At 46.9% G+C, this 16116-nt stretch overlaps 1 protein-coding gene across 1 annotated transcript in view; it reads right to left on the bottom strand.

Annotated features, from left to right (window-relative positions):
- The window catches only part of RIPOR1 (RHO family interacting cell polarization regulator 1), a 91388-nt gene extending 76714 nt beyond the window's left edge, over positions 1 to 14674 (bottom strand). The window contains exon 1 of the mRNA XM_073578409.1: positions 14402 to 14674. The gene's annotated coding sequence lies outside the window, so the exon portion shown is untranslated. The remainder of the gene's footprint in view (positions 1 to 14401) is intronic.
- Between the last annotated feature and the right edge of the window lie 1442 nt (positions 14675 to 16116).

A 16116-nucleotide genomic window follows, 5' to 3' on the forward strand; every position in this document is an offset into this window, starting at 1 on the left:
ACAGTTGTAATTAAAGTAGCACTCCCACTAGTTATTTTAATAATTCATTCTGTAGCTAGCCCCCCAGTATATTTCAGCTAGTATTACCTTATTAAATTACTCCTTTCCATATGAAAATTTAAATTATTCCTTCTTCTCCACTAGGCCAAGTGATCAAATGATTTACATGGCTTTATATTTTCTGAATCTCAGTCACCAGAACTGCATGTATGATGAAATTATATGGATTTTACTACTAAAGTTGACTAGAGGGGAGGATGGGACAGAAACTCCTATCACACTTACTGATCATGATTAGACAGCTCCTGTCATAAAGTTATAATGTAGATGACAGCTCATCCTTCACGATTCTATATTTATAGTATATTAGCTTATTTAGGAGAATAAAGATGGGAGAGTATGGTAATCACAGTATAAGGGCGCATTCAGACATCTGTGAAAATCGGGCTGAGATCGGACTGCAATGCATGGACTGGCCGTGGCTCAGACTGACATCTTGAAGTCTGGAATTCAGATCATCAAGTTTGTCATGTTCCGCCAACCATCATTGGGCTGGATCCAATTTTAATGTGTTTTTTGGTCCAGGTTTCCATTTTTCTCATATGAGAAAAAAAATAAATACTGGAAGTTTCCCAATTTTCTTCTAGCGTATACCAGTGAAAAATGTGGAGCACACAGATGCACCTCGGATAGCATCCGTGTTCTGTCCGTTTTGTTGTGCATCAGTGGACAAATCTCCATCAAGAGGGCATGTGAAAAGGAACATGGACTGTAATAGATATAAAAAAAAAAAAACGTTTGAAACTCTGATATGTGAATGGAGACTTATCCAGACACAAAAGCTCTATCTGGTTACAAAAAAAAAAAATAGAAAACGGTATCTCAGATGATGTCAGATGGGGCTGATAAAAAAAATAAATAAATTAGAGTTTGTGGGTCTCGAGATCAAAACCCTGGCACATATCCTTTTTAAGTATGGTGGACATTGTGGCTTTCTGAGAAAAAAAAAAAAAAAAAAAAAATCACAATTATTGATAGGGCTGTACCTAAAAGATCTATTTTTTGTAGAAAAGTCATGGAGGATCTAAAGTCTCATCTCTTCACATGCTATGGCTGCAACTAGGATTGATAAAATACTCGAAAAAGAACAACCCTAAGAAAATAAAATAAATTGTGTTTCTGAGAATTCGAGTCTGTAGAACAGATGTGTTTTCTCCTTCCAGAACGGATCAAGTCTTCCAGGAGATCCAGAAAAAGAGTATAGGAGTTTAACCACAGGCCTGCCTGACCTGTCTGACAAAAAGGGTCTCTTTTAGGGATTCTGACGGCACGCGACTAGCGGTTCGCTGGGGCCAGATTCAGAACAGACGACACCAACGGTGAATCCTTCGGTGGTGGAACAAGAAAGAACTTCCTAGTAAAGCTGCTGATGGTCCACAGTCAGGAGGAATTGGTGGGAAACCCACACTAGAAGTCTTCTTCTGATAGGCACAGATGCAAGGACGTGGGGCTGCGGAGAGAACATTCATCTTACTTTCCAGGCAATAAAAAGGTGGAAATTTTCTCAGCCAAACTTGCCAGACTTATTGAGTCCTAATCTAGGAATGGGGAACACTATGAAGACCAACTCCATCATCTCCAGGGCTCAGGTAACTTCTGACTGACTGGATCCCGAGACGCTAATTAGAGTGCACCTAGACTAGCCGACCCGCGGAGCTGAACGTCCACCAAATAAGCCGCTACATGGAAGCCGATCACCCGTTGTTTACCAGCCTGGACTGACAGGAGACCCGCACTTCCCATGCACAGGGAACGATCGGTAATAGGCACAGACTACCGCAGTTGTTCTGCAGGCTTAAAAGAGACTTTTGCTCGTTCGTTGGGACGATTGGCAGTAGTAAGGTAATCCTTTCCAAAACTCAAAATTCTGGAGAAAATTTTCCTCCTGGAGACTTACGTCTGTTGAAACGATTTATCGCAGGTTCAAATTTCAGTCTCATAGGGAACCGCTCATGCTATTTACCTGCAGATATAGGGTTAATTTGCAGGTAAGTAGTGTTAAAATCTTGCCTGGCTGCATTACTGGAGCAGCGGCTACAGGGGAAAGTTACCTTACATTCTCCCTGTAGCCGCTCGCTTCTAGTCATTGGGGCGATGCAGGGGGCGGTTACAGTCACTGCTGACAGTTTGATTGACAGCCTGCTCTGTGTGTGTGTGTGTAATTACACAGTTCTCACAGTATAATAAGTGGTGACTGTAACCGCCCAATGACTAGAAACGAGTGGCTACATGGGGGCTATAAGTACATTTTCTCCTTGTAGCTGCGGCTTCAGAAATGCAGCCTTTTAACACTATTTACCGGCAGATTAACCCTATGACTGCAGCGTGGCATGGAGGCGATCAGCCTGTGGCACTGCTGAGGGGTTATGGAAGCCCAGGTTGCTTTGATAGCAGCCTTCAGCTCATCTGCATTGTTGGGTCTGGTGTCTCTCATCTTCCTCTTGACAATACTCCATAGATTCTCGATGGGGATAGGGTCAGGCGAGTTTGCTGCCAATCAAGCACAGTGTTACTGTTTGTACACCAGGTATTGGTACTTTTGGCAGTGTGGACAGGGGCCAAGTCCTGCTGGAGAATGAAATTTCCATTTCCAAAAAGCTTGTCGGCAGAGGGAAGCATGAAGTGCTCTAAAATTTCCTGGTAGACGGCTGCGCTGACTTTGGTCTTGATAAAACACAGTGGACCTACACCAGCAGATGACATGGCTCCCCAAACCATCACTGATTGTGAAAACCTCACACTAGACCTCCAGCAGCTTGGATTGTGGCCTCTCCACTCTTCCTCCAGACTCTGGGACATTGATTTCCAAACGAAATGCCAAATTTGCTTTCCTTGTGGAGTGTGTCAGTGACTGCCTTCTGGACATCTGTCAGTCAGCAGTCTTCCCCATGATTGTGGATCCTACTGAATCAGACTGAGGGACCTTTATAAACACTTAGGAAGCCTTTGCAGGTGTCTTTTGTTAATTATTCTAATTTACTGAGATAATGACTTTTGGGTTCTCATTGGCGGTAAGCCATGATCATCAACATTAACAGAAATAAACACGTGAAATAGATCACTCTGTGTGTAATGATTCTATAGAATATAAGAGAGTCACTTTTTGTATTGAAGAACTGAAATAAATTACCTTTTTGATGATATTCTAATTTTGTGAGAAGCTCCTGTATATAATACATATTGAAAGCCAAAAAGTGACTCTTTTGGCTTTCATTTTGACTGCAGGCGCTCTATGATCACCGTCTGTGTACTCCTGGGGATCTCTTAGTGTTAGGTTTTAAACATAAAGAAAAAAAAAAAAAGTGATGTAAAGAAAACCCATTAAGGGAACTCGCCAACACAGCAGACTTGAAGCAGTTTTTCTGCATCGTATCTGCAGAATTTCTTCTCCAAATTTCATATTATTTGTTGTTTGGAGCGGATTTTGGTTGTGGGTCTGTGGAAGACTTCACCCCACGCACTGCAAGAAATTTGGGCTGTAAATCCGCATAAAAAAATGACATGCTGCGTATTTAAAAAAAAAAAAATCTGCTCCCGGGGGCTGAATTTATCCGTGAAAATTTTCCACGATATGTACGAAGCATTTTTTTTTTTTTTTTTTAAATCTCGTCTGCTTCGCTTGTAGTTTATTATTCTGCATAACTTCCGCACCCAAGGCACAGTGTACTACCTTTAAAAAGGGTTGTCCAGGCAAAAAAAAGAAACAAACAAACAAAAAAACCAACAAAGTTTCCCATGGGGCTTTGATCTGTAAAAAACCAAACTTACGGTAACTGATCCTACCTACCTGAATCCGGTGCACGTCGCTTCGTGGTCTGTGCTGAAAAAGGACTCTGACATGTCACCGTTCCGCCATCAGCAGGATCTGTGCAGCCAGTGATTGGCTGCAGCGGTCAGGTGAATTGAGCAGCCCATCTTTAGTTGATTTTTTGATAATGCACTGCTCAAGTGACAGGCTGCAGCGGTCCCGTTGCCGGTGGATCGGCGACGTCTCCTCTTCCGATTACCAGCGCAGACTACGGAGCAGCTAGCGCCGGATCCAGCAGGGTGCCGGTAGGAAAATATCAAGCAGTTTGTTGTTTTTTTTTTCTTCTTTTTACAGATCCAAACAACCGGGAACCTTTTCCCTTTTCTTTTTGCCCAGACAAACCCTTTAGATTTGCTCTCCTGATGCTTATGGATTTTTTTTTTCTGCTTTAATTAATTTTCGTACAGTCCTTGGTGGACGCTCAGTTTCTCCAATGTGCAGAGATTATTCCATAGTCTACTGATAGGAATGTTTAGCAGAACACCATCGCTTTGTCTTCTAAGTTCTATTTCATCATCTCAATTTAAAAAAAAGATAACACACTAAAGAAGAAAAAAATAAACACAACCCATTATCAGTCAAAAACGCGGCACGGAAGAATTTCGAGACAGGAAATGCCGGAAGGACAGAAAAAAAAAAAAAAAGAAATATTCAGTATTCTGCTGAAGACAGGAACTATGGCGGATGAGTAGAATATATGGACAAATCACACGGAACGGGGTCAGGATCGGGATCAATCTCCCGTATGATGAGGTTAGGGGATCCTGAGATCTAGCTGTATACACACGCAGAGGATCTCTCAGCAAAGCATGGAGAAGCCGACTATCAACACACTGTATAATCCGGACAGTCATAACCAAGGATCGGAATGGGAGCAGTTAATTGATGGAGGGGAACAGACCACCAATTCCAACACTGGCTCAATTCCTGGGCTGCCAGCTGTAGTTTTATCTTCTGCAGCTCTGCTAGTCCTCTCAGTAAGAGCTCCTGCCGTATACAACTCATTACTCACGAGCTCCGTCTTACCCAGGTGTCCCACCACCATCGATCGGCAGCTTTCTTCCTACGCACAGTGTCGGGAGAACAAGGTCAATTAACAGCTCATCACTGAGAAGACTAGCAGAGCTGCAGCAGATTATCGCTGACTGTATTGAAACTACAGAGAGAAGCCCAGTAAATTATGCAACATTGGAGTCGGGGTTTCTGACCCCATTTTATGCTGCTCTCAAATTGTAAAACATAAATCTGGTGACAGATTCCCGTTAACGGTTATGTACTGTACACACTCGTACAGTTTTTTATTTTACTGTTCATTTGCTTCCTAAATGCAAAGTTAAGCAACTTTGCAAACACAATTTTTTTTTAATGAAGACTACAATTTTGCTGCTGCAGAGTCAGAGTCCTGCAAAAATATTAGAAATCCGTCAGCGCTCCCGATTCTACTCTCACCCTTCACACGGACAGCACAAGGAACAATTGTATGCTGGTTTGAATGAGCCATGGAGAGAGCAGGGAGTGATAAATGTACACATTTCCAAAATAGAGAGGGGGAAAAGCATCTACAACCTCAAGGAGGGCAGAGAAAACAGGCTGTATATAAGGCCAAGTTCACACGTTCAGTATTTGGTCAGTATTTTACTTTACATCAGTATTGGTTATCAAAATGAGGAGTGGAACAATCAGAGGAAAAGTATAATAGCAACACGTCACCACTTCTGTATTTATCACCCACTCCTGGTTTTGGTTTATAAATATTGAAGGTGTGAACAAGGCCTAAGGAAGGAGAGAAAAAAAAATACATGAAGAGGAAATAAGTGCAGGATAGAAGCTGTGCTAATATATGGGCTAATGAAGACAACTGCACCCAGAACACACACAGGCCTCACATCCAGCCTTTATTACTGGACGAGACACTCCAAGAAAACAGAAATATCTGACATTTGGATCAGGCTGCAAACTTCACAAGGAGGGTGGAACAAAAGGATGGACCAACCGTAAAAGCCCAGTATAAACAAAAATATATTATATGTATATACATACACACACCTTTATTAACAATCAGGAAGGTAACAATAATCCAAACAGAAAACCACAAATATGGGGAGAGGACCCAGAATTTAGTAAAAAGCCGGGGAGTCAATTATATGTAATGGTATAATGCCAGTACTTGTATAAATACATACATAATGTGAAGCATATAGTTATCAATGTGGCATATATCCTTAGTGACAAAGTGCAAAAGTGTCCTTAGTAAAGTGGCCCGGCAATATCAATAATGGATAGTCGGGGGGTGTAGGAGATGAATAGGATACTCCCTGCTGAGTGACATCCACCCCGACGCGCGTTTCGGCTAAGGCTTTGTCGGAGGATAACAGGTGGTCAGAAAATGAATGAAGGAATGAACATTGCAGAGGGAAACGTGGGGCGAGTCAATAACTAAAAGGTAACCACTAATATGTAAAAAGCCATCGGTAGAATAATTTTGCAATACTCCTTGACTACATGATGTTATCATATATGTCTGCAGCAGACTGGCATTGAGTGCTAGAATGATGCATCTCAACTGAAGGCTCACCCAACAGTGATCCACTCAGGGTGTATATAGTACAGCTAGGCTCAATATAAAGAATCCTATATGCATCAACATTAGATCATATTGGAAAATTTGCTCCCATTTTATTTTTAAAAAATGGCGTAATACACACTGGTGGACACAGACAGAAAAGGGCTCCTGTGTAAATACAATATATGTGCCCTTTGCAGTCCAAGAGCTCCTAAAAGTGCAAAATTGCACCTGTTTTGGAGGTAGAAATGGGCCCCCTTACCGTTTGGGCCCCTGTGCAGTTGGCACCAAGGATATGTCCGCCCCTGGTAATACAGCCAAAAGAAAAGCTATCCGAACGCCAATGTACATGTCAATATATATTATTTCAATTCACTCCTGGAGGTCCCTTAATGGAAATATGTCAGCAGGCTTTTATACAATCTGAGAGCAACTTGATGTAGGGGCAGAGACCCTGATTGCAGCGATGTATCACTTACTGAGCTCTGTTGCAGTTTCAATAAAACTGGTGGATCATTACTACAGGACTAGGTGCCTGGTGCCTTCTGGTCCAACCTTGCCCTCACCACTGACCGTGCATTGACAGAAAGCTGCCAATGCACAGTGTACAAATAAAGCAGCCAATCAATAGTGTGGGCAGGGATATAGACAGAAAGAAGCCAATCAGTGGCGAGTGCGGGTTTATACAGGGCTCAGCATTTAGTGCACTGCTAGCTTTGTGGCAGAGAAACTGTGATTGTATCAAAATGACAGCGTGCATGTCAGTAAGTGACACATGGCTGGAATCAGGGACTCTGCCCCTACAACATGATGCTCTCAGATTACATAGTAAAAAAAAAACTCCTGACAGATTCCCTTTAAAATTTATATATTGAAGCATGATGACACTGTATGAAATATGGCAGTCCGCGCCAGGACACAATCTCAGCACGGTTCAGCCAACGTGTAATGAGTAACAGTATTTCCCAACATATGGCGACAAGATGAGGAATGTACGACAGCTGCAGCCGAGGCACGGACGACCAAGGCAAGAGAGTAAAAAGTCTCCTCTGAGCAACAAGCAAAGGAACACATAAAAAAAAAAATCAGAACGCTCAGGAGTCAAAACGCGTACGATAATTCCACAGCCGGGGAATGGGATGGGGGAGCAGGGGTCCGACGCTACGTCCTGGGGGTCCGACGCTACGTCCTGGGGGTCCGACGCTACATCCTGGGGGTCCGACGCTACATCCTGGGTCAGACTCATTTGTTCTGACTCTTACGCACCAGTAAATAAAAATGGCGTCTCAATGAAAAAGGGATAAAAAAAAAAAAATTAAAACATTACACCATTTAATTTCATACATTTCTAAATAAACTTTTTAACAAAGTCCAAAAAATAAATAAATCAAAATTCTAACACATTCCCTTGTAGTGGCAACGCCATTTATGGCCGCCCTGGAGCAGCCCCCCATGATGTGGCCCTAAACTACAGCACCGTGACCTGGCGGCCCTATTCTATGGAGGGTCCGTGGTGCGCTCCTCAGTTGTGGGATGCCGGCGATGGCGTCCCCTGCTCCCTACTGTGGATTTTGAAGATGGGGTCGGTATAATAAGGTGTTGGGTCAATAAGGAGGACGCGTCCTAAAATGTTCTACAAAAGACCAAAGCCCCTATAAACGTGCAGCCATGAGCTGGCCAAGCCTGCTCCATTACTAGCCACAGGGGAGAACGTCAGAGGCGACTCTGGGAGCCACATATGGTGAAGTGGAAGACTATGACATACAGGAAGCAAGAAACTAAATATTAAGTAGGATTTGTCATATGTATTATACCAATTTCATAGGCACATCTTCTTGACCGCAACAGGTTACACTGCCTGTGTTGCCCATAGTAACCAATCACTAAGCAGCTTTCATTACACCAGCGCTATTTAAAAGATGAAAGCTGAGCTGTGATTGGTTGCTATGAACAACAGTTTTCCCACTCGACAACACCTCAGCAGACACCGACATGGAGAAATCTAGCATCCCCGGGAACATAAGCTCCAGCCATTGTCTGCCCTCCAGAAAGGAGCAGAGAGCACATGACAGATATGAATCCCCCCTCCTCTATTACTGTCAGGTTACATAACAGCACATCTCCAGGAACTTCCTGCTCAGCGCCACCCGGCTCAGGGCTATGGCATGGAGGATATGTATGACGGGTATATGGGCACGGGACTATGGGATGGAGGATATGTATGACGGGTATATGGGCACGGGACTATGGGATGGAGGATATGTATGACGGGTATATGGGCACGGGACTATGGGATGGAGGATATGTATGATGGGTATATGGGCACGGGACTATGGGATGGAGGATATGTATGATGGGTATATGGGCACTGGACTATGGGATGGAGGATGTGTATGATGGGTATATGGGCACGGGACTATGGGATGGAGGATATGTATGATGGGTATATGGGCACGGGACTATGGGATGGAGGATATGTATGATGGGTATATGGGCACGGGACTATGGGATGGAGGATATGTATGATGGGTATATGGGCACGGGACTATGGGATGGAGGATATGTATGATGGGTATATGGGCACGGGACTATGGGATGGAGGATATGTATGATGGGTATATGGGCACTGGCCTATGGGATGGAGGATATGTATGATGGGTATATGGGCACGGGACTATGGGATGGAGGATATGTATGATGGGTATATGGGCACGGGACTATGGGATGGAGGATATGTATGATGGGTATATGGGCACGGGACTATGGGATGGAGGATATGTATGATGGGTATATGGGCACGGGACTATGGGATGGAGGATATGTATGATGGGTATATGGGCACTGGCCTATGGGATGGAGGATATGTATGATGGGTATATGGGCACGGGACTATGGGATGGAGGATATGTATGATGGGTATATGGGCACGGGACTATGGGATGGAGGATATGTATGATGGGTATATGGGCACGGGACTATGGGATGGAGGATATGTATGATGGGTATATGGGCACGGGATTATTGGATGGAGGATATGTATGATGGGTATATGGGCACGGGACTATGAGATGGAAGATATGTATGATGGGTATATGGGCACGGGACTATGGGATGGAGGATATGTATGATGGGTATATGGGCACGGGACTATGGGATGGAGGATATGTATGATGGGTATATGGGCACGGGACTATGGGATGGAGGATATGTATGATGGGTATATGGGCACGGGATTATTGGATGGAGGATATGTATGATGGGTATATGGGCACGGGACTATGAGATGGAGGATATGTATGATGGGTATATGGGCACGGGACTATGGGATGGAGGATATGTATGATGGGTATATGGGCACGGGACTATGGGATGGAGGATATGTATGATGGGTATATGGGCACGGGACTATGAGATGGAGGATATGTATGATGGGTATATGGGCACGGGACTATGAGATGGAGGATATGTATGATGGGTATATGGGCACGGGACTATGGGATGGAGGATATGCATAATGGGTATATGGCCATGGGACTATGGGATGGAGGATGTGTGATGGGTATATGGCCATGGGACTATGGGATGTAGGATATGTGATGGGTATATGGGCACGGGACTATGGGATGGAGGATATGTATGATGGGTATATGGGCACGGGCCTATGGGATGGAGGATGTGTGATGGGTATATGGGCACGGGACTATGGGATGGAGGATATGTATGATGGGTATATGGGCACGGGACTATGGGATGGAGGATATGTATGATGAGTATATGGGCACGGGACTATGGGATGGAGGATATGTATGATGGGTATATGGGCACGGGACTATGGGATGGAGGATATGTATGATGAGTATATGGGCACGGGACTATGGGATGGAGGATGTGTGATGGGTATATGGGCATGGGACGGCGAATATGCATGATGGGTATATGGGCACGGGACTAGGGGATGGAGGATGTGTAATGGGTATATGGGCACAGGACTATGGGATGGAGGATGTGTGATGGGTATATGGGCACGGGACTATGGGATGGAGGATATGTATGATGGGTATATGGGGACGGGACTATGGGATGGAGGATATGTATGATGGGTATATGGGCATGGGACTATGGGATGGAGGATATGTATGATGGGTATATGGGCACGGGACTGTGGCATGGAGGATATGTATGATGGGTATATGGGCACGGGACTATGGGATGGAGGATATGTATGATGGGTATATGGGCATGGGACTATTGGATGGAGGATATGTATGATGGGTATATGGGCATGGGACTATGGGATGGAGGATATGGATGATGGGTATGGGATTATTGGATGGAGGATATGTATGATGGGTATATGGGCACTGGACTATGAGATGGAGGATATGTATGATGGGTATATGGGCACGGGACTATGGGATGGAGGATATGTATGATGGGTATATGGGCACGGGACTATGGGATGGAGGATATGCATAATGGGTATATGGCCATGGGACTATGGGATGGAGGATGTGTGATGGGTATATGGCCATGGGACTATGGGATGTAGGATATGTGATGGGTATATGGGCACGGGACTATGGGATGGAGGATATGTATGATGGGTATATGGGCATGGGCCTATGGGATGGAGGATGTGTGATGGGTATATGGGCACGGGACTGTGGGATGGAGGATATGTATGATGGGTATATGGGCACGGGACTATGGGATGGAGGATATGTATGATGAGTATATGGGCACGGGACTATGGGATGGAGGATATGTATGATGGGTATATGGGCACGGGACTATGGGATGGAGGATATGTATGATGAGTATATGGGCACGGGACTATGGGATGGAGGATGTGTGATGGGTATATGGGCATGGGACGGCGAATATGCATGATGGGTATATGGGCACGGGACTAGGGGATGGAGGATGTGTAATGGGTATATGGGCACAGGACTATGGGATGGAGGATGTGTGATGGGTATATGGGCACGGGACTATGGGATGGAGGATGTGTATGATGGGTATATGCGCATGGGACTATGGGATGGAGGATGTGTGATGGGTATATGGGCATGGAGGATATGTATGACGGGTATATGGGCACGGGACTATGGGATGGAGGATATGTATGACGGCTATATGGGCACAGGACTATGGGATGGAGGATATGTGTGATGGGTATATGGGCACTCGACTATGGGATGGAGGATATGTATGATGGGTATATGGGCACGGGCCTATGGGATGGAGGATGTGTGATGGGTATATGGGCACGGGACTATGGGATGGAGGATATGTATGATGGGTATATGGGCACGGGACTATGGGATGGAGGATATGTATGATGAGTATATGGGCACGGGACTATGGGATGGAGGATGTGTGATGGGTATATGGGCATGGGACTATGGGATGGAGGATGTGTATGATGGGTATATGCGCATTGGACTATGGGATGGAGGATGTGTGATGGGTATATGGGCACGGGACTATGGGATGGAGGATGTGTATGATGGGTATATGCGCATTGGACTATGGGATGGAGGATGTGTGATGGGTATATGGGCACGGGACTATGGGATGGAGGATATGTATGATGGGTATATGGGCATGGGACTATGGGATGGAGGATATGTATGACGGGTATATGGGCACGGGACTATGGGATGGAGGATATGTATGATGGGTATATGGGCACGGGACTATGGGATGGAGGATGTGTGATGGGTATATGGGCTCAGAACTATGGGATGGAGGATATGTATGATGGGTATATGGGCACGGGACTATGGGATGGAGGATATGTATGATGGGTATATGGGCACGGGACTATGGGATGGAGGATGTGTGATGGGTATATGGGCACTCGACTATGGGATGGAGGATATGTGTGATGGGTATATGGGCACTCGACTATGGGATGGAGGGTGTGTGATGGGTATATGGGCACTCGACTATGGGATGGAGGATATGTGTGATGGGTATATGGGCACGGGACTATGGGATGGAGGATGTGTGATGGGTATATGGGCACTCGACTATAGGATGGAGGATATGTATGATGGGTATATGGGCACGGGACTATGGGATGGAGGATAATTATAATTTGCTATAGCTAACCACAGTTAGTTACTATGCCCGGGCAGCGCCGGGCTCTTCAGCTAGTATTATAATATATATATATATATATATATATATATATACACATACACACATACTTTAAAAACAATAAAAGTTTACAGTAAACATCTAGAAAATATATATATTTTTTTAGATTTTATGTACCATAAATTTATATTTTTCTTTTTATAATATTCTATTTTTTATTAAAAAAAAAAAAAAATACAAATACAAAAGCAAACAGTAAATAAAATCTAAAAAAAAAAATAAAAAAAATAAATAAAATAAAATTGCATTTGGTGCCACAGGGAGCGTTATCTGTGGTGTATTATAGCACCATAACATTATCTCATGCGGGGAATCCTGAAAAATATGGCGCTGACAGAATCGCTGTTTTATGGTCACTTCCCCTCAGAGAGTCATATACACCCCAAAGTGATGATGCTAAAAGCTAAGCCCTCCCAAATAAAAAGACAAAAAAAAAACCCCCGTCCTGGTGCCGGTCTACTGACCGCAAATACTAAAGTTCTGGGTATTGGGAGGCAGAGAGGGGGTCGCAGGGAGACTCCCAGGGTGAGCAGGGAGACCCCCAGGGTGGGCAGGGAGACCCCCAGGGTTCGGCAGGGAGACCCCCAGGGTGGGCAGGGTGAGCCCCAGGGTTCGGCAGGGAGACCCCCAGGGTGGGCAGGGAGACCCCCAGGGTTCGGCAGGGAGACCCCCAGGGTTCGGCAGGGAGACCCCCAGGGTTCGGCAGGGAGACCCCCAGGGTTCGGCAGGGAGACCCCCAGGGTTCGGCAGGGAGACCCCTAGGGTTCAGCAGGGAGACCCCCAGGGTTCAGCAGGGAGACCCCCAGGGTTCAGCAGGGAGACCCCCAGGGTGGGCAGGGAGACCCCCAGGGTTCGGCAGGGAGACCCCCAGGGTGGGCAGGGAGACCCCCAGGGTTCGGCAGGGAGACCCCTAGGGTTCAGCAGGGAGACCCCTAGGGTTCAGCAGGGAGACCCCCAGGGTTCAGCAGGGAGACCCCCAGGGTGGGCAGGGAGACCCCCAGGGTGGGCAGGGAGACCCCTAGGGTTCAGCAGGGAGACCCCTAGGGTTCAGCAGGGAGACCCCTAGGGTTCAGCAGGGAGACCCCCAGGGTTCAGCAGGGAGACCCCCAGGGTGGGCAGGGTGACCCCCAGGGTTCGGCAGGGTGACCCCCAGGGTTCGGCAGGGAGACCCCCAGGGTGGGCAGGGTGACCCCCAGGGTGGGCAGGGTGACCCCCAGGGTGGGCAGGGTGACCCCCAGGGTTCGGCAGGGTGACCCCCAGGGTGGGCAGGGTGACCCCCAGGGTGGGCAGGGTGACCCCCAGGGTGGGCAGGGTGACCCCCAGGGTGGGCAGGGTGACCCCCAGGGTTCGGCAGGGAGACCCCCAGGGTTCGGCAGGGAGACCCCCAGGGTGGGCAGGGAGACCCCCAGGGTGGGCAGGGTGACCCCCAGGGTTCAGCAGGGAGACTCCCAGGGTGGGCAGGGAGACCCCCAGGGTGGGCAGGGAGACCCCCAGGGTGGGCAGGGAGACCCCCAGCCCGCACATAACAGGAGCCGGCCCTGATAGTGTCACGATACCACCGCTGTCACGATATAGCGGCCCCCAGCCCCGTGGCCTGGTGTATGGGGGGCAGCAGACCCCGCAGCCGCTGTGCCCCCTCAGCCCTGGCACGTCTCTTGCAGCTGCCCACATTAACCCTGCAGCTCCCGGCCGGGGATAATGGGGGCACTGGCGCTTTAAATGATGACGGCACCGAACAACAAAGCTGCTTATCCCGAATCCACGGGAGATTCTTCCCCCACTAGAAGCAAATCACGGGCTCTTACATGGCTGCTCCGGGGTCAGCTGCAGTGTGGGCAGGTCCGGAATCCCCGCTGCTGCGGTCACATCCCCGGTGACGCCCGGCTGCTGCTGTCAGCCCGAGCGGAGGAGGAGAGGGCTCATCAGGCGGCTGCACTCAGCGCAGGAGGGCGGGGGCGGGGGCGGGAGCAGTGAGGAGCAGCCGCTCTGCTTCCTGAGATTGCTCCCATCAGGAGGGGATGAGGCTGACATCACATCCATGGCTGTCCTGAGAAGGAGCCCGTCAGCAAGCAGCAGAGACGCTATGATCCTGCTCATCAGTGCGATCGCGGCGGTGCCCGGCGGCTGCAGCATCTCTGTTATTTTACTGGTGAAAAAAAATCAGAAATTTGTAAAAAAAAAAAATTAAAAATTGGGGGTAGTCGCCATTTTCCGAGACCCGTAATGTTCTCATTTCTCGGTCCGTGGACCTGCGTGACGGCTTATTCTTTACAGGGCGAGACGACTTTTTTTATTGATACCGTTTTGAGATGAATTTGACATTTCGATCGCTTGTTGCAGCATCTAAAAACCCCTTCATTTTGGCGTTCTCGCTTTCTTTTTCCGTTTACGGTGTTTACCGATCGGGTTAATGATTTTTAGATTTCGATAGATCGGACTTTTCTGAACGCGGCGATACCCCAGATGTGTATTTATTTATTTATTTATTTTTTATTATCCTTAACAGGATAAAAGGAAGGTGATTATTGTTATTTTTTTGTTTTATTATTTTTCGCACTTTTTTGAACCTTTTTTTTTACGTTCCTCTTTTCTTGATTGTTCCCCTTTGCTGCAGTCATCTGATCATGGTGCATTAAGGGGTTAAATACATTTAGGATTATTTTTTTTTTCCTTCTCCCTGGCATAAGACGTCACCCAGATAAACATTCCTGGCAGCCTTAGACGTGCTGCCGCGGTTTTGCTTTGCGTAAATGACCAATCTATGACTTCGTCTCTCTAACTTGTCTATTTTTTTTTCCTTGCTCCGATCAAAAAGCCGCAGCGGGCCCGAGTTTTATCTGACATGTGGCTCGCGCTCGGCCGATGCGAGTGATTGAGTGCGTGGAAAACATGGGGCTGCGCTCGGATGACATCTGACTGCTGCCCTTTTTCTAAGCACTGACAGAATGGAGAAGACGGAGAGATATTTTTTTCCATCTTCGCTGTGCATGCCTGAAGCTGCGGCTGCAACTGCGCACTCATGAGTTGTAGGTAGCAGTAGGAGAAGAAGGGGCGCTGCAGCCTTGGTGGGTATATCATCAGCTTTCTGGGCCAGACCGGGCAGCATTAAGCGCACTCCTCTTGGACTAGTCCGGATAATTATAACATGGTCCTGCCATAATAGAAAACTAATTTTACCATTATTCTGGGATCTTTGCCCAGACATTGGGGTTGCAGTCAGACGACCGTATAAATCGAGACCAAGATCGGACCGCAATGCGCGGAGTGGTTGGCGAGTCTCCCAACCCGAATGTAACAGCATCAAAGAACCATATGAAGCTGTCACACTGTGGGCGGGAGAGCCGCCGGCCAGTCCGTGCATTGCGGTCCGATCTTGGTCTCGATTTATACGGTCGTCTGACTGCGCCCTTAAAGTGAAGCCGTTATCAGATTCGCGCTGCCTGAACCATGGGCATCATGCCTCAGACATTGGATGCGTGATTGCAGCCAGGTCTGTTTTACTCTGAAAGGCTGCAGTCTG

Source organism: Dendrobates tinctorius, unplaced genomic scaffold, assembly GCF_039654945.1.
Source record: "Dendrobates tinctorius isolate UK_male_01 unplaced genomic scaffold, ASM3965494v1 ptg000059l, whole genome shotgun sequence".
NCBI classification, from domain to species: domain Eukaryota; kingdom Metazoa; phylum Chordata; class Amphibia; order Anura; family Dendrobatidae; genus Dendrobates; species Dendrobates tinctorius.